This window comes from Podarcis tiliguerta (assembly GCF_965153285.1).
Source record: "Podarcis tiliguerta genome assembly, chromosome: 8".
NCBI lineage: Eukaryota > Metazoa > Chordata > Lepidosauria > Squamata > Lacertidae > Podarcis > Podarcis tiliguerta.
Genome location: NC_139541.1, coordinates 74,325,415 through 74,343,431, shown reverse-complemented (window position 1 = coordinate 74,343,431; position 18,017 = coordinate 74,325,415). Strand labels below are relative to the sequence as shown.

At 45.0% G+C, this 18,017-nt stretch overlaps 1 long non-coding RNA gene across 1 annotated transcript in view; it reads left to right on the top strand.

The window, feature by feature from the left end:
* Positions 1-13,800, top strand: part of LOC310684861 — an 80,281-nt gene extending 66,481 nt beyond the window's left edge. The window contains exon 3 of the long non-coding RNA XR_014514896.1: positions 13,667-13,800. This is a non-coding gene — a long non-coding RNA (uncharacterized lncRNA). The remainder of the gene's footprint in view (positions 1-13,666) is intronic.
* The last annotated feature ends 4,217 nt before the right edge of the window (positions 13,801-18,017 follow it).

The following is an 18,017-nucleotide window of genomic DNA, read 5'->3' as shown; positions in this document are numbered from 1 at the left end:
GATGCTGCTGAGAGCCCCAGCACCTCACCTTGCCAGGCTGGCTAGGAGGGACACACGTCACTTCCATCGCCCAACTTGTGCAGAGGGGTGAAACGCAAGGAGGAGGCTTCGGGTGCCGAAGTTCTTATGTTGGGGGAGAAGCCGGAAGGGGGCATTCCCGGATTCTGCAAGTGACTAAGACAGACATGAACTTTGTAGCTCTGCACTGTAAATAGTTTGCACAATAAAACCTGTAAAAGACAGGTCGGAGTCCTGCCTGGTTACTCACAAGCAACTACCATTAGCATCTGACAGCAATCCTGGAGTCATTGCGGTTGCTCGCGTGTAGCAGTGAAGAGCGGCATGATGAGTCAAGAGGATAAAGGGAGGCCGGAGGAGCAAAGAGCTGCAGGCAGAGGTGCTGAGGAAGATGCGGTGCGGAACATACCGGCTCTGGTGCAGAAGAACGTGGAGCTGGAAGTGCACATTGCTGACCTCGCAGCGAGGCTGGAGGAGCGCAGATTGCAGGAGCAGCAAATCATGGCAACTCCAGTGGGGCGAAAGATGCCGCACTGGTGAGCAAATTTGGCAGGAACCCTCAAGAGTACCTTGCCTTTAGGACTGAGATTAAATACGCCCTGGACTTACAAAAGAAGGAATTTTCCAATGATGAGGAGAGGGTGGCATTCGTAGTTTCCCACTTAGAAAGTGCAGCCTGGGAATGGGTGAGACCCCTGATAGCGGTGGGAAACAATGCCCTCCAGGACATGTGGAAATTTTATGAGGCGATGGATGCAATGTTTATCAGCAAAATTCAGGGGAATGTCACGCAGCAGGAGACACTTTCTGTTTGGGGTGCAGCAGCAGATCCAGATGTGGACAGACCACAAGAACTTGGAATATTGGCACACTGCACGTGTGCTGTGTCAGAGGCAGATCCGATGGGCGGTGTTTTTTGCCCATTTTGACTTTAAGATCCAATACGTTCCTGGAGAGCAGAATGTGAGGGCAGACGCATTTTCCAGGAAGCCTGAGTACATGGAAGATGAAGGGCCCCCAGTGGCCAGACAAATGTTCCAGGAGGACAAATGGGCCTGTGGGTGAACACTGGCAGGGGAGGCAGGACTGGTTAGACTCACCAGAGATGATGATTTTGCTCAAAGGAAATTTAGGGAGCTCAAGGAGGGTGTGGGGGCTTTGAGAAGAAAGGGGGACTGTTCTACAAAGGGACACTGTATGTACCGGGAGAGCCCTTGAGGGTCAGAGTCCTTGAGCAGTTCCATGACAACCCTACAGCTGGGCACTTTGGGCAACACAAGCCCATGTTGTTAGTTAAGTGGGATTTCTGGTGGCCCAAGGTAAGGGAGGCTGTGCGGGAATATGTCCGAGGGTGTGACATGTGTCAAGGAGCAAAAAGGGAAAGGGCGGCCCTGGCTGGGCTGCTTGAACCCTTAATAACACCGGGGAGACCATGGGAGATGGTGTCCATAGATTTCATGATGGACCTGCCCGAGGTAAGACGGCAGTCCTGGTGGTGGTGGACCTACTGACCAAGATGTGCCACTTTGTGGCATGCTCTCATGCTGTGTCAGCTGAGGAAGCTGCCAAATTTTTCCTGAATCACATCTTTTGGCTGCATGGGGTCCCTTCTAGGGTGATTCCTGCCGTGGAAGACAGCTCACCTTGCATTTCTGGTGAAAGATCATGAGTTTGTTGCAGGTAGAGGTGAGCAAATGCCATTTTGCAGCAGTACTTGTGCTGCTACGTAAATCAGCGGCAGAACAATAGGGTGGATAAGCTAGCGCAGGCAGAGTTTGCATACAATAATGCTGAACACGTGACCACAACGATGAGTCCCTTTCCTGCCAATTACGGATGTTATCCCAGGGCCTTTCCAGAGTGTGAGGAGGAGGAATTCAGAGTACCAGCCGCAGAACAATTCACAGACGAGGTGGAGGCCATACACCAACAGCTCAAGAAGACTCTGGAAAGAGCCAAGGAGGCGTACAAGAAGGCGGTGGACAAACATAGGAGACCGGGGGAGGTTATCCAAATGGGAGACAAGGTGTGGTTGTCATCTCAGGGGCTGCCTCTGGGGGGGGAGGTTGCAAGAAACTGCATCCTAGGAGGGTGGGCCCCTTTGAGGTGACGCAGCAGGTTAACCCACTAGCTTTCAGGCTGAAGTTGCCGGATAACATGAGGATACATGCGGTGTTTCACAGGTCTCTGCCATTGCCTTACAGGGAGGGGCACAGTTTCTGGGGGAGGGAACAGGGGGCCCCACCGCACCTAGCGTAGAAGAAAGGGAACTTTATAATGAAGTGACGGAGATACTTGACTCCAGGTGGAACGGACATCGAGTACCTATTTGCCTGGGAGGGGGTTCCCAGTTCGGAAAACACATGGATTCTGGTGGGGCGCGTGACTGAGGAGTATCTCATAGAGGAGTTCCACGCTCTCTTCTGGCACAAGACCAAACCTCCGAAGTTGTTTTTTGGGGAAGTGTTTGGACCCACAGTGGACGAGGGTGACTTTGAAGGATTCCGCGCTCAGGGGAGGGGGAGGGAATAGGGGACGAAGTTGCCGAGGTCTCTGATGAGGAGGAAATTTCCTGGGACCTCCCACCAGGGCAAGGATTGTCGGGGGGGGGGGAAAGCATTTTTTGATTCCACAGAGGATGATGGTGATTCCTTCATTGTTTTCCCCCCTCCTGCCAATGCCAGTGAGTGGGAAGCAGCTCTGGACCCCACCAATGGGGGGGTGAGGGGGAGTGGATGTCAGGGGACTGCTATCAGAACAGGGAAGGGAGGCAGGGGAGCTGTTGGGATACACGAGCAACCACCACTAGCATCTGACATTTTATTTTCCATAAGCATTTATTTTGCATTATAATGATCATAATGAAGGCTTAACTATTTTTTAATGATACACTACAGAGTTTTTTGTATTTAGAATCCACAATCCCTACATTCTGACCCTTTTCTCTGCTCTTGTTTCCCTTTACCTCCACCAAAAGCAAGAAAGAAAAAAACAGAGATCGCGAGTCCTGGATTTCACCACTAGGCCTCCAATTCCCCCTCATTTCCATGGATTTTGGAATACACAAGGAGGAGGTGTACACTGTCCGATTTACTCTTCCTGTTCAGGCTGGTGTGAGATTCGTGAAGCATTATAACAGCTTTCTCTGTAAACTGAAATAACAAATTTCCCAGCTCCAATATTAATTCTTCCATTTTTCCGGATGGTACAAAATTTTGTTGTTGCACAACCTTTGAAAGTGAAATAGATGACAGAGAAGAAATCTGGAAAACAAAAAGAAGTGTTAACTTTAGTCCTTTTCCCAGGGAATAGGAGATGATGCCTGTGATGGTGAATGAGAATTTTAACATGTTAGTTTTAAAAAGGGTATATTTAAGAAATCTGAAAAATATAATTTCATCATAACATGAATGTACAAAATTTTCAGCATTAGGAATTCAGGTAAAAAAATTACTCAGATATAATCAAAAGGAGTCTCAAGACATGAAGTTTATTAATAAACAGGTTATATTTATAAAATATAATGAAATTAGAGGTTCTGAAAACTGCCCTAATTAATCATGATAACAAAATCAAATTCTGGTGGTCTGGTGATTTGCATTAAAAATGACAGGAATTCTATCCCTGTATCTCCTGGGCCTGTTAAAAAGGCACATGCTGTGGCCACACAACGATATTTGAAAACAACCTGCCATGAGTCAACAAGGTGATCCAGCCGCATAAGAAGCTGGAGTTGCACTCCATTGTCTCTCAGGATGGTTGGATGCCAACTGAGGCTCCTGCACTGTCAAAAACTGTGACCTAGCCATCCAGAGAACCCTCCTTTTATTTTGCCATATCTATTTTCATGTTAAACACATCTAACATGAAGTGGGAGAAAAGGGGGTCCCAAAAGCCAATCAGGAACTCCTATCCGAATTCTTAATCAGCTCTCAAAATTGAAACTAGCAAAGCCCAGGCTGCAAAAGGCAGGCAAAGGATGGGGGGCGTGTAGGGCAGAGGCAGCTCAAATGGCCTGGACTCTGCCTTTTCCTTCCTGGGGCAAATCAGCCCATATACCCCTCCCCTATTCATTTCCAAACCCCTCTTCTTTTCAGGAAGGAAGGGTGTGGTAAAATTGGTCCCTCTCCAAAGAGTATTATTCCTCAATAACGCTGTTGAAAGGGGTGGGGGGTGCATGTAAGCCTGGATCCAGGCACATGAATACAGTGATACAGTTAAATGATTCGGTTCAATGTGTTGTGAAATCCCAAAGCAGAAAGATGGGACTCCACATCGCCGTCTGGTACCACAGTATTATAATGCATATAAAGCAATTTACCGTATTTTTCGCCCCATAGGGCGCACCAGCCCATAGGGCACATCTAGTTATTTTTGTTTTTTGGGGGAGATAAAGAAAACAATTTTTATTTCCCCCCCAGGTGTGGGGTGGGGGCGGAGGAAGCCCGAGCTTCCCCCAACCCCAGCCCCAGAACAGGCTGCTCTCCGCAAGCCGTGGGAGCCCTCCCACGGCTTGCGGAGAGCTACCCGAAGCCCAGGCGTGACTGCTCAGCGCGCCCGGGCTTCGGGGTGCAGGCAGCTCTCGGCAAGCCGTGGGAGCCCGGTGGTGCACAGCGACCCCTCTCGCTCTCCAGGCTTCAGTGAAAGCCTGCATTCGCCCCATAGGATGCACACACATTTCCCCTTCATTTTTAGAGGGGGAAAAGTGTGTCCTATAGGGCGAAAAATACGGTATCTTTTTACACATTTAGTTAAATTATGACAGCTAAATCTTTGGAGCAGCTTTTAGGAGGATACAGAGCAGCTACAGGCAGAAGAGAGTGGAAATTCTGTTGCACAACTATAAATCCTTGCACTAATGGTCTGAGTTAGGGACGCGGGTGGCGCTGTGGGTAAAAGCCTCAGCGCCTAGGGCTTGCCGATCGAAAGGTCGGTGGTTCGAATCCCTGCGGCGGGGTGTGCTCCCGTTGATCCCGATCTGAATCCTGCTTCTAGACAAGCAAGTGGCATTATGAAAGTTAAAGGACAAAGTCCAGGCAGGCAAAAGACTAAGAGTGCAGACTGCAGCCAGTAAGAGATATGATCCCTATCACTTTTCCAACAATGTGCAATGGAAAAAGAGAGGAAGGAAGGGAGAGAAGGAGATCAGGACAGAGTCTGCGTGACCCAGCCCATGTCTAGGCCATTCCCCCTGACTGAATAGCAATGTTACCTCTAGCAAAAGCTCCTCTAAAATCAATACATTGGGTCTCATTCTCAAGGCAGTTGACAGTCTTCTCACTTTTACACTTTTTCTTCTTTCCTTCGGAGAAGCAGGCTGGGCATCGCAGACCATTTTCAGCCAGCATGTTGCGATCAGGAACTTCCAAGATCAAATGTAAAGTGAGCATGTTAATGTCTTTGTCTGTTTTTGTATCTTTGTGTTATATAAATGGAACCCACCCTAGTAACTTAATGTTCTGCTGGGGCAGCTGCAAGTGTTCTTGGATGAAAACGCAATCTAGAAACAATCTGGGTTCAGGGCTGAGCATGGGACAAAGTCACCATTGGTCTCTGAGATGAATGACCTTTACCCAAAGTGGGATGGGAGAGTGTGAACTTTTAATCTCTCTGAATGTATTCATGCCATCGATTATGGTGTAGCCTCTCTGAAAATATAGGTTCTTAGTCCTCCATTTTTGTACAGAGATTCTGTCTCTCTTCTGCTCTTCAGCAATGAGCTATCCAATAATTTTTGTGAACCGCCCCGAGACACCCAGGTACAGGGTGGTACAAAAATTCAATAAATTCAATAAATAAATTTCAGAGAATGCTGTTAGGTAGGGTCTTATATTTGCACCATTATAACTGCTGGCTTAGGTAGTGCTTGCCAATTAAAAGACAGAGAAGAACCAGCTTAAGGGTGATTCAGGAGGACACTTGAATAAGATAGGTGGGTTGTAACGCCCATATTTGAAACATCCAATTGAAAGTGAACTTGAAGGGACCATAAGCTATTTATGAGCAGTTCAGCTGCTTAGGTATCCAATTATACCGTATTTTTCGTCCCATTGGACGCTCCGTCCCATAGGACGCACCTAGTTTTTTCGGGGGGAAATAAAGGAGGAAAATTTTTTCTTTACTTCCCCCCCAAAACCAGGTCGAGGAACAGCGGGATGGCGGTGCTGCGCCTCCCCGCTGTCCCCCGAGCTTGTGGGGCTGGCCGATGTCTGCGCTATCTGCAGCGCTGGGAGCCCTGCGGGAGTTCCCGCAAGGCTCCCAACGCTGCAGCTGTCTTCCCGGCGCGAGGGGCGCTCTGCTTCAGGGCGCCCCGCGTGCCAGGCGGCAGGCTGCTATCCGCGGGCGCCCCAGGTTTGCTGATAGCTTCCTGAAGCCTGGAGAGCGAGAGGAGTCGGTGCGCACTGACCCCTCTCGCTCTCCAAGCTTCAGCGAAAGCCTGTATTTGCCCCACAGGACTGACACAGATTTCCCCTTCATTTTTGGAGAGGGGAAAGTGCGTCCTATAGGGCGAAAAATACGGTATATCTGATCCTTCATTGTGCTACTTCAAGGGACAGGAAGAAGGAGAGGCCTGGCTGGAAAGGCAATCCATCCCTAGAAGGTCCCTCCCTGCTGCCTATTAGGTCCCTCTTTTTCACAGTATCTTGTCATGCCTGACTTTCTCTCCAATCTGAATTCCCACCTGTTGAGAGCCCCTAATAGTCCTGAGCTGCTCAACCCAACCTACAGCCATCTGGGGCTGTCTCACCCCATCTGAACGAGGCACAGATTCTCTAAGTACTGCTGATTGACTAAGGATCCAAGCCTTGGCCAAATCCAGTGCACAGCCCTAACATGTTAATGATTCCACAATGATGCAGAAACTTACGGCTGAGAGTTTCATTGTTACAATAGTCAGTGTTGCAGCATTGTGTCTTCATCTCAAAGAATTTACCATCTGCTGCAGTGAAGCTGTAATCGCCTGAGAAACATTGTCTGGATGGCAAACAAGTATTCTCAATTTGCACTTCAGGTTTATCTATGAAAAAGAATTTGAAAGAACTTTCAGGATCTGGAGGGGAAATGCCGTCTATTGCTCCTAAAGCACATTCATTATAATGGTTCCAATTTTTGAAAAATACAATATGGAAGGTATTATTCAATTTTGCAATCTAAAGTGAGGTGCTGTTTATTTATTTAAATGTGTGCACACTGCTATATCGTAAAAGGAAGGAAATATCAAAATGTTTTTCAGTTATAATACATAAAAGATACAATAAGAACCATATTAAAAGTAAATAGATTTCAATAAACCAGTGTATTATTAATGGTCTGCACAGGCCTGGTGGAAAAGAAAGGTTTTCTGCAGGCATTTAAGAGTTCATCTCTCAATCACAAGCAGTAGTGTCTTTCCTCCTTAGTCCATAGAACCAGACATTCTTTTTATGTTCACAATTAATTTGCAAATATATTAAATTTGGAATTTCTGCAGAACTTCATTTTAGGTCAAATTTGTTGCATGAAGAATCATGCCTTTTTGTATTCTTCTGACAATACATCTGCCATACACTGCACTCTCTCCTCTAGTCGATCCTAACAGCTTGCAGGTTCAGGGCATGCTTCCCTGAACTCCTGTTGTTGAACACAAGTCACTTAGCAAGACACTTGCATTACACCAACCTTACTACCCCCTTACCCCTCTGCCTCCAAGAATGTAGCAGTGATGTTGGAACAGATGGTCAAGCAAGCACCATCCCACCCAGGATCGCCCCAAGGCATTTTGGCACTGAGGTGCCAAATGGTACCCACTCCCTCCTGGGTAAAAGGAGTGGGTTAACCAGGAACAAGCAAAGGGATCAAATCAACCTTAACCAATGGTTGAAGTAGGAACCAAAGACCATCAAGGTGGAGGGACCCACTCTGAATCAAGCTGGGTAACTGAAACCCTTTTTAAGAGGTGAACTACAGAAATACTTCCTTCATGTTGGTTGCTTCCTCATCATTTCATCACTGAGAATTCTTTCAAAATTACTTGAGGCCCCCCTCAAGGAGTCATAAAAGTGTGAAGCACCATCATCTCCCATTCTGGTTGCTCAGCTTTTGAATAGTTTTTATACATCTGTGAAATGATTGTCAACTTTAATGTCATTTACGGGATATTCAGCTTATATTCCAGGCTTATTGTCCTAGTTTGATAACCAAAAGCAAACTGGAGTTCATTGGTTTGGCTCAATAGGGATTTCTGGTTGATGCAAATCAAGTTCTCCAAGCTTGGCGATCAGCACCAAATTCAGCCACTGCTTGTGATCAGGTGATGTTAGATTCCCCATTTTCATATGCAAGCCATTCATTCCTTACTTCCGATGTTGCTGGACTGCATCTCCCATCATCCCTGACTGGTGGCCTGGCTAGCTGAGGTTGATGGGAGTTCTAATTCATCTACAGCTGAAGTGTCACAGCTTCCTCACCTCACTTTTTTCATAGGTGAGTTGTTCCAGCATAGACTTCTATATGCTAGTAGAACCCTTAAAGTTCACCTATATCTTAACCTGGGTCAAATCCACCAGCAAAAGACAAAAAAACAGGCAAATCTTACCTATATTTGTACGCAGAACACTGGCAGAACAGGTATACATAACATTATTATTACAAGGTTTATCTGCATTGCTGTTATCTGTCATTCCAGTCCCGTTAAACTTATCTTTGCACTCCAGACGTACCGCTGAGGACAGGAGGAAAAGATTCATGAATTATCATCATCATCATTGTTTTGTTTTGCTGTTTGCTTAATGAGGTACAGAGGAAGAGGTGATCATGAATTAAACTTTTAAATTAAAAAGTGTTCAATTTAATAAGTATTTTAATAGAAGAGGATGAAATGAAATGAGTAAAACACTCATTAATTAAAACTCTTGTAGCCATTGTTCAGAACACTGATTTAATTATTTCCAAGAAGTGGGGAGGTGTACCCTCCTTTTCTCACAGCCAACTTTTCCTCCCATCCAGACTCTCACTTAAATACATTTTCTTCCCACTGTTGGGTCACAAGCGTATATCTGAGCCCAATTAAACTATGGCATTTTCTACCAGAGGAACTGAATGCCCCCAATTTCAATGACTTTTAAAGAGGATTAGATAAATTGATGGAGAATAAGACTACTAAGGCTACTAAGCATGACGGCTATGTATTACCTCCAATATCAAAAGTAGGTTAAGCTGAGGGAAAGTGCCTGGTCTAGGATCCCCCAGTGAGCTTTGTGGCTGAGTGAAGATTCAAACCCTAGCCTTCTGGATCCTTGTCTGGCACTCAAATCACATTCAGCGCCCCACATTTCCACAATCAATGAGTACAGTCATACCTTGGGATAAATGTGCTTCATGTTAAGTATTTCGGGTTGCACTCTGTGGCGACCTGGAAGTAATGGTGTGCGTTACTTCCGGGTTTCGCCACGCGCACAGGCGCAGGGGGTCAAAATGACGATACGCGCATACACGAAAGTGGAAAAATACACGTATGCACAGAGGCGTGGACGCGTCTTGCATTCACTTCAGGATGCGAACGGGGCTCCGGGACAGATCCTGTTCGCATCCCGTGGTACCACTGTAGTAGTTGTGGATCTGGATCCTTACCAGTGGGTTGATGTGCTCTGTTCCAAGGAGTAGACTTGAAGGTGTCTTTCTTTGTAAAATGTATTTAATTTCTTCCTGCTATGGCCATACATTGTCTTCTTCCCTTCCCTTTCCTAAGCAACTTTTTCTCTCCATTCCAATGGAATTATTATTCTATCCTATTTTTAAGGCATATTTTCTCTACCTCTCCCAGTAAAGAAAAGCTTATTCACCTTCTTAGCACTTTCCCTCCACTATGAAATCATGCCCAACATTTTCATCTGGCAATCTCTTGCCTATGCAAATCCCCCCCCCCCTGTGTCCCTACCCCCCCCCCACCACACAGACACACAGAGAGTGATCCACATTTTGTGTGTATTGCTGAAATGCAGCTTTCATGTTAGAGTGGGATATTTCATTATTTTTCTACATGACATTGTTTATCTGTATAACATCACAAGAAATAATCTCTTGACTTGACTCTCCCCGACTTTCTCTTGGTAACCCAGCCGTGATTGCTCTCTATGGTGTTGATCTACACTCCTAACTCCCCTTCCCTCTCAAGAAGCAAGTTCTCTTCAGTGTCCTCTAAAGATCATCCGATGTTCCCCATCTTACCTGCAGAAAGTGGGGCCAAGAGGAGGCATGCGCTTAGGAGTGCCTTCAGCATTCTAGAAAGAATAGGAGACTCAGAGCAGAGAAGGATCATCAAATGAATTGATGCAGGTAGAGGCTTGCCTGGAGAGATGTAATGGCCATGGATTCATGTTGCAAGTAACACTTGGGAACAAATAGTTCAGGGAGGTCTGTGAATTGGAGTTGTTTGTTCATTACAAAGATGAAGAGGGACATACGAAAAATAAAAGCTCACTCTTGGAATTGTCTGAATTATTTCTCTAACATCTCATTAGTTGTTGATAGAAGCTTCTCAGATTTCTTCCTCTTAATAATAATAATAATAATTTTAAAAACCTCCCTATGCAGGGCTGCCTTCAGATGTCACCTGAAGGTTTTATAGTTACTTATCCACTTGACTTTTGATGGAAGATCTTTGCAAAATGTCGGCACCACTACCAAGAAGGCCCTCTGCCTACTTCCCTCAGAGCTCACTTCTCAAAGTGAGAGAACCACAAGAAGGCCCTGAGAGCTGGATCTCAGTGTCTGGACTTAATGACAGGGGTGGAGATGCTCCGTCAGGAAAAGCCTGGATAATAGATCCATATGGAAAGGGCTATGGGTGCACATGGATGCAATAGAGGCTTTAAGCAGTAAAACTGATCCGGCTGTCTTGGCCGTGGTTTCCAAAAGATAAAAGGGATGAAGTGAGACTTCAGGAGTTGAATGTGCCAATGACTGAGAGAGTGCCAGGTATGAATTAGTCACCCACACAATGATGAGGAAGGTCTTGCTTGGAGCCATCAGTGGCCATGGAGCTTCCTGCATTAGGGAGCTACACAAACATGGCCATTCTCTGAACCAGTCGAGTGGGAGGTACCAGGCCATAGGCAAAGGCCACTTGAGGAAGAGACATTGTTGGTTCAGCTCCAAATTACCCCCAAAAGCTGTTAGTGCATCCACACAGAAGAAGAGTGGGGGTGGTGAATCAATCTCTTCATGTGAAGACAAGTAAGACAGACGTAGACTGTAAGGATATGTATCTGGAAGTAAAGGAAATTCTGTTTGCGGGAGGCTTTTTTATCTTTTCCCCAGAGGAAATACATAAGAACAAAGCTGATGAGATGGAGAGCTACTGAAAAAAGAAAGTAGACAGAAATTGGTCTAATTGGCTTCTTCTGCATTTTGGCAGGTGATGAGGTTGGGGTGGAAAACATTCGTCATTCTATGGCTTTTATGGGGTTAAAGGCACACTTCAGACATCTGCCAATCCTTAATTCCTTGCGGGGGATTCTGACCTGCCACGAAAATGTTGGGAAAACATGGAGCAGTGGGACCTAGGTGTACATGTTGGGTTAATACCCAAAGGGATGCAGGTGGTGCTGAGGCCTAAACCAATGAACCTCAATGGCTTACTGATCAGAAGGTCTGCGGTTCGAATCAGTACTACGGGTGAGCTCCTCTTGCTCTGTCCCAAATCCTCCAAATGAGCAGTTCAAAAGCATACCAGTGCAAGTAGATAAATAGATATCCCAGCTGAGGTAAGGTAAACGGTGTTTATGTGCGCTTAGGCACTCGTCACAGTCCTCTATGCACCAGAAGCGATTTAGTCATGCTGGCGACATGGGCCATAAAGCTGTCTGCAAGCAAACACCAACTCCCTCGGCCTGAAAGTGGAGATGAGTGCCGCACCCCAAAGTCAAATTCAACTGGAGTTAACCGTTCAGGGGTCATTTTCCTTTACCACCACTTTCACCTTATACCCAAAGTTCACCTAGCAAATAGTGAGTCCTTTTCTCACTGTCTTTTCTCAGGAAGTCACAGTTGGAGGCTATAGTATACAGCTGGCAGTCTTGGGGAGGGCTGCTTCCATACAAGAGTTAGACAAAATCCTGTCCTGCCCGCATTTTCTGAATTTGCCTAAATTTGGGTTTCAGTTCCTCCAGAGGATTAACTTAGCCTTCCTCCCTGCAGGGTAGACTTCCCAGAAAGCATGGAAACCTAACTGATTATTTGAATACTGTGTGCATGTGGTCAGAGTTTTTCAGTAATTATTAGTAAAGTGGCTAAAGTTGAATCTGATGCAGTACATTGAATCTAATACAGCGCTTCTCTGAGACTTTGTTGTTTTATGCAGCCAGGCTACTACAACTCTTCAATTTTTCTTTAGTAATCAAAATTTTAAAGCTTTTATTATTTTAAAAGCATACAATTCAGTTTTATGAGGTTGTATCTATTGTTGTACAATTGTACAATTCTAAAGCAGAAACTTCTTAAAGAATCCTGAAAGGTTTTGGATAGTGAGAGTACAGAAGATTATCTGTCAGCGGATGAGGCAGCTGTCTCATGAATTGGTGCAGGGCAGCAGGGAAGGTGTCAACTCCCCCTGGTAGGGATACTGCAAGACTACGGACAGCGCCAAATGAGCAACTTGTTCAAAGAAGTCAGTTGAGGTCATCTGACTATGCCCATCATTAAAGCAGAACAACTAACAGCAATGGCTAAGACAGCCAACCATATTCTTCAGTGCCTACCTCTAGCCCTCATTTGATACAGACATGTGCACAAACTGTTAATAGTATCACATCCAAGGTCTATGGGAAGTTGCTGGGTCCTTCATGGATAAAGGTCTTTTCCGAGCCAGAGCCTCTGTCTTTCCTCTTGCTTGATGTGAGGTCTTACTGAGTTGGAAGGAGCAAAATACTTTTGCTGATCTTTCAGGCCACTAATCAAAGTGCAATGAGAGTCTCAAAGTACTGCTCAGGTGACTTCTCAGCTGGCAAAGCTAGACATAACTCAAGATTCTTGAAAGGTGCCAGGGACACACTGGTAGGCACTGAATAGAATACAATGGCTCCAAGATCATCACTGAGAGCTAATTAAATCAATTTATGGAACTTTGTCCCTCCTTATTCTAATTGTGTCAGATTGTTGGGACAGGGAGTGATACTTTGACTCAACTGATCTGTTTAGTGATGACTGTCCTTAGTCACATTGTCGTGAATTGAACCCAGCTAGTTGTTTATACCTGCTTCAAATCCCATCTTCCATTTTCAAAAGATAAGAAGAACTGTGAAATACTACAGCATCCTTCTTGGAGCAGCTGATCAGATAATAATAATAATAATAATAATAATAATAATAATAATAATAATTTGTATCCCGCTGTCCCCACCCAAAGCCAGGCTCCGAGCGGCTAATATCATATAAATAAGACAATATGCATAATACAATATACAATATGCAAATAAAATAACATTCAACATTCATTAAAATAATATAGAATAATATTATATATCAGCATTTCAAAATTAAACAGAAATCCACTCAATCAGTTACAATAAGTAATTTCTAAAATCCAATCAATAAAACAACAGCAAACCACAGTGCACAACATAATACAATACAAAATGAGAAGCAGAGACTGGAGGGTGGGGCAAGGCAGGTGGAAGGAGGCCCTGCCTGATGAAGTCTCTCCCCTCACAGTTCTTCCTCCAGGCACAGCTTCCTTATGAGGAGACCCAGGGCCAGAGGGTGGGGCAAGGCAGGTGGAAGGAGGCCTTGCCTGATGGAGTCTCTCCCCTCCTGTGCAAGGGTACAGGACTATCATGACAGGAGGGCAGTACCTCACTCCCATTGTAGCCTCATGCCTCTCTCCCCAGTTGACACATTAGAAACTGCTCTGGCTGTGCTCTCTTTTTGCCTGTCTTCTTCTTCTTTTTCCATTGCTTTGGATGCAGAGCAATTTCTTGTTCATACCACCACTCAAGACATTTTTTAGCCACACAGTACAAAAGTCACAGAGGACATTCTGCACTAAGCTGTCTATCTTACGGTGCTTTTCTTTGCTTCATGTTAGACCTACTTAGCAATGCAACTCCTTCCTTGATAGCCAAAAGTGCTTCTCAAGTGTCCCCTCCCAACCATCCCAATAAATATATTTGGCTGGAAGGATTGTCCTGGAGAAGATAATCTAATTGATCTTATTTATTGGCAGGAGTGTGTTCAGGAGCCAGGGCCTGTGACCGGTAGGGCTTCTCAGGACTGGGGCTTTCCTAAGTTTTTTTCTGAAGAGGCAAGGCAATTGGTAACTCACAGCAGCTGGTGGCAAGAGCCAGGAAGGCATATTAGTTCAGCATTTCCCTTTGCCCCTTTGCCACAGCAACACACTTCCTGCCTTGCTGCATTTGGCTTCTTGACTACTGGCTTCTGGACCCCTGGACCCTTGGCTTCATGACCCCCGGTTCTCTGACCCTTGGACTCTTGGCTTCCAGACTCCTAGCTTCTGGACTCTCATTCCTGCACCTACCCAGCCGTCTTGCCCCTGGTCCTGACATCCTCAGCCGGGACATCAACCGCCTGTAAACTGGACCGGGACATTCATTTTGCTTGTGTTTAATAAAGTTAAAGAGGACAGAAAAGTATTCTACTTTTTAATTACTCCATAATTTCATAAATATTTTACCTGAGATAGATGAAAGGAGGGGAAAAACCATGCTTAGTGCAGTTCAGAAGCTATGCAGTTCATAGTTCAATCATGGAACTCACTTCCACAAGAGGCAGTGATGGCCAGCAGCTTAGACTACTTGAAAAGAGGATTTGACAAATTCAGGCAGGGCAAAATAACCCACAATGTCTATGTTCTACCTCCACTTTCAAAGGAAGTTTGGTTATTTCCTTGAAAGCGAAATATGCTTCTCATGTTTCCACCCCATCGCTCACCAATGAATAAATTTGGCTGGAAAGATTGGAGGCAGTGTAGGTATTTCAGGACACTCCTATGCACTGTTGGTGGAAGTAGTAACCATTTATTTCAACGGAATTACAATGCAATTCTATACCTGTCTTCCTAGATGTAAGTTTCACTGTTTTCAATGGGTTCTACACCCAGATAACTGTGTACAGTCATACCTTGGATTAAATATGCTACGAGTTGAGCACTTTCGAGTTGTATTCCTCGGCAACCCAGAAGTAACGGAGCGCGTTACTTCCGGGTTTAGCCGCTTGCGCATGCGCAGGCGCTCAAAATGATGTCATGCACATGCGCAGAAGCGGCAAAAAGTGATGTGTGCGCAGTCGTGCCGTCGCTAGATACGTTTACCTCTAGATGTGAACGGGGCTCCGGAACGGATCCCATTTGTATCTAGATGTACCACTGTATAGTTCTGTCTTGTGACTTCTTCAAGGTGTTGTTAGGAGTTTTGGTTTCTCTGGCGCTTCCCTCTATCTCCCCTGCCTCACACTCTTTAATCCTACAAATACAGCCACTGTTTAAGAATCTTCTCTCACTTACACAATCACACACAAAGTTTCCTGTGGAATAAAATTATATTTGCAATCTATTTTGTCCTCACTTGGATTTTAAACTCAATCCAAGAAACCAACCTTCACTGAGTTGGTGTGGCATTTCCTCTCCCAACAGTTTCATGTAAATGTTGAATAGCACTGAGGGCAGGACAGAATCCTGAGGTTAATTGTCACAGTCCAATGGCTAACGCATTGAAAAGGAGACCTCTCAGTTGTCGCCTTTCCAGGCTCAGTATACCCAACTTCCTCATCCATTTCACATAAGGCTTGGTTTCCAGATCCTAAATCAATTTTGTAGTCCTTCTTTGCACATGTTCCAGTTCCTAAATATCTCTTTAGATTGCAGCATCCAAAACTGACAGAGACAGTAATTCTGGTAAGGCCAGAGGTGGAGGAATCTGTATTTATATTCACGGTGGGTGGTGTGTCAATAGCAGAGGAGTTTATACATAATGCTCCTCAGATGTGGAATTGGTGGCAGTTACATATAGGCCATTTTATCTGCCTAGAGAAGTAACTGCGACAATTATCATAGCCATTTACATTCCACCTGATGCTAATATCAGGGCGGCACTTTCTAAGTTATATGACGTCATTTCTAGGCAGCAGCAAATCCATCCAGAGGGTGCTATTGTTGTGGCAGGGGACTTTAATCAGGCCTGCCTGAAGGCAGTCTTTCCTAAGTTTGAACAGTATGTGAAATTCCACACTAGAGGCATTCAGGGCAATCTCCCTTTTCCACTTAGGTTCATCAGACCATTCCTCAATTTTTCTATGTCCGAAGTACATTACCCTAAGGAGAAGAACTCAGTCAGCTATAAAAACAGTCAGCTCCAGAACTGTTTTGAAAGCACTGTTTGGAGTGTAATTGAACAACAAGATCTGCACAGATACACAGACGCTGTACTTTCCTATATCAAAGTGTGCACAGATAATGTAACTACGGAGGGGTGCATTAGAGTTTATGGGAACAGTAATCCCTGGATGACTGCTAAAGGAAGTTTAGTCTTGAAAGTTTGGGATAATGCATTCAAGGCAGGGAGCATTGACATATACAGAGAGGCAAGAAAAAAGCTCAGGAAAGGAATAAAGTGGCAAAACAACAATAGAAGCTTAAAGTGGAGAATTGCTTAGCCAATAAGAAAACGAGACAAGTGTGGCAGGGACTGCAGCACCTAACCAACTACAAGGGCAATAAAAGGAACACGGTTCAGGCTGATGATGTGTTAGCAGAGGAGCTGAACATTTTTGTCCGCTATGAAGTAGAAAGATCAAATATCACGGCTCCTGCCTGCCAGCCTACAAACTCTCAGCCACTTATTCTATATGACCATCAAATGAACGCTGCATTGCAGGCAGTGAATCCCAATAAAGTTGCTGGTCCTGATGGGGTGATGAGGATAGTGGTAAATAAAAACTGTGCTGATCATCTAGCAGGGGTTCTGACAAGGATTTTAAACATCTCCCTGCAGACTGATTGTGTTCCATCATGTTTGAAAGCGGCCACCATTATCCCAGTCCCAAAGAAAACAGCAATTAACTGCCTAAATGACTACAGACCCATTGCATTAACATCTGTAATGATGAAATGCTTTGAGAGATTGGTCCTTCAACAACTTAGGACATGTTTTCCACCAGATTTTGATGAACACCAGTTTGCTTACAGGAGAAATAGGTCAACAGACGATGCCATAGCCACAGCTTTTCACCTTGCAGTGAGTTATCTGGAGAAACCATGGAATTATGTCAGAATGCTCTTTATTGATTATAGCTCAGCTTTTAATACCATCCTTGCGGACATTGTTTTTAAAAAGCTGAGGGACCTGGACCTTTCTTCTACCATCTGTGATTGGATTAAAGACTTTCTGAGGATCACACACAAATAGTGAGGATTGGGCCTGTTACATCTACCTCTCTGAAGCTCGGCATTGGCACCCCACAGGGATGAGTGCTGAATCCCTACCTGTACTCGTTGTATACATATGACTGTATCTCATCCGATCCATCTACTGTGATTATTAAGTTTGCAGGGGATACCACCATAATGGGTCTAATTACAGGTGGAGATGAATCAGCGTATAGGGAGAAGGTTCAAAAAGTCTTGACATGGTGCCTAGAGAACAACTTGTACCTAGATATCAGTAAGACAAAGGAGATGGTGTTGGACTTTCGGAGGAAAAGAGGGGAACTAGCCTCGTTGTAGATCAGAGGGCGCTGTTTGGAGAGAGTCTCTTCCTTTAAATTCCTGGGAGTCTACCTTAGTGAAGACCTCACTTGGAAAATCAATACAACCCAGGAGGTTAGGAAGGCCCAACAGAGACTCTGTCTCCTCAGGGTCCTGCGAAAGAACAATGTCAAAAAAACTCTGAAGATCTCCTTCTACCGGTCCACAATAGAAAGTGTCCTTTCATACTGTATTACAGTGTGGTAAGCTGGTTTGACAGCCACAGACAGGAAGTCCCTACAGAGGGTGGTGAATACAGCACATG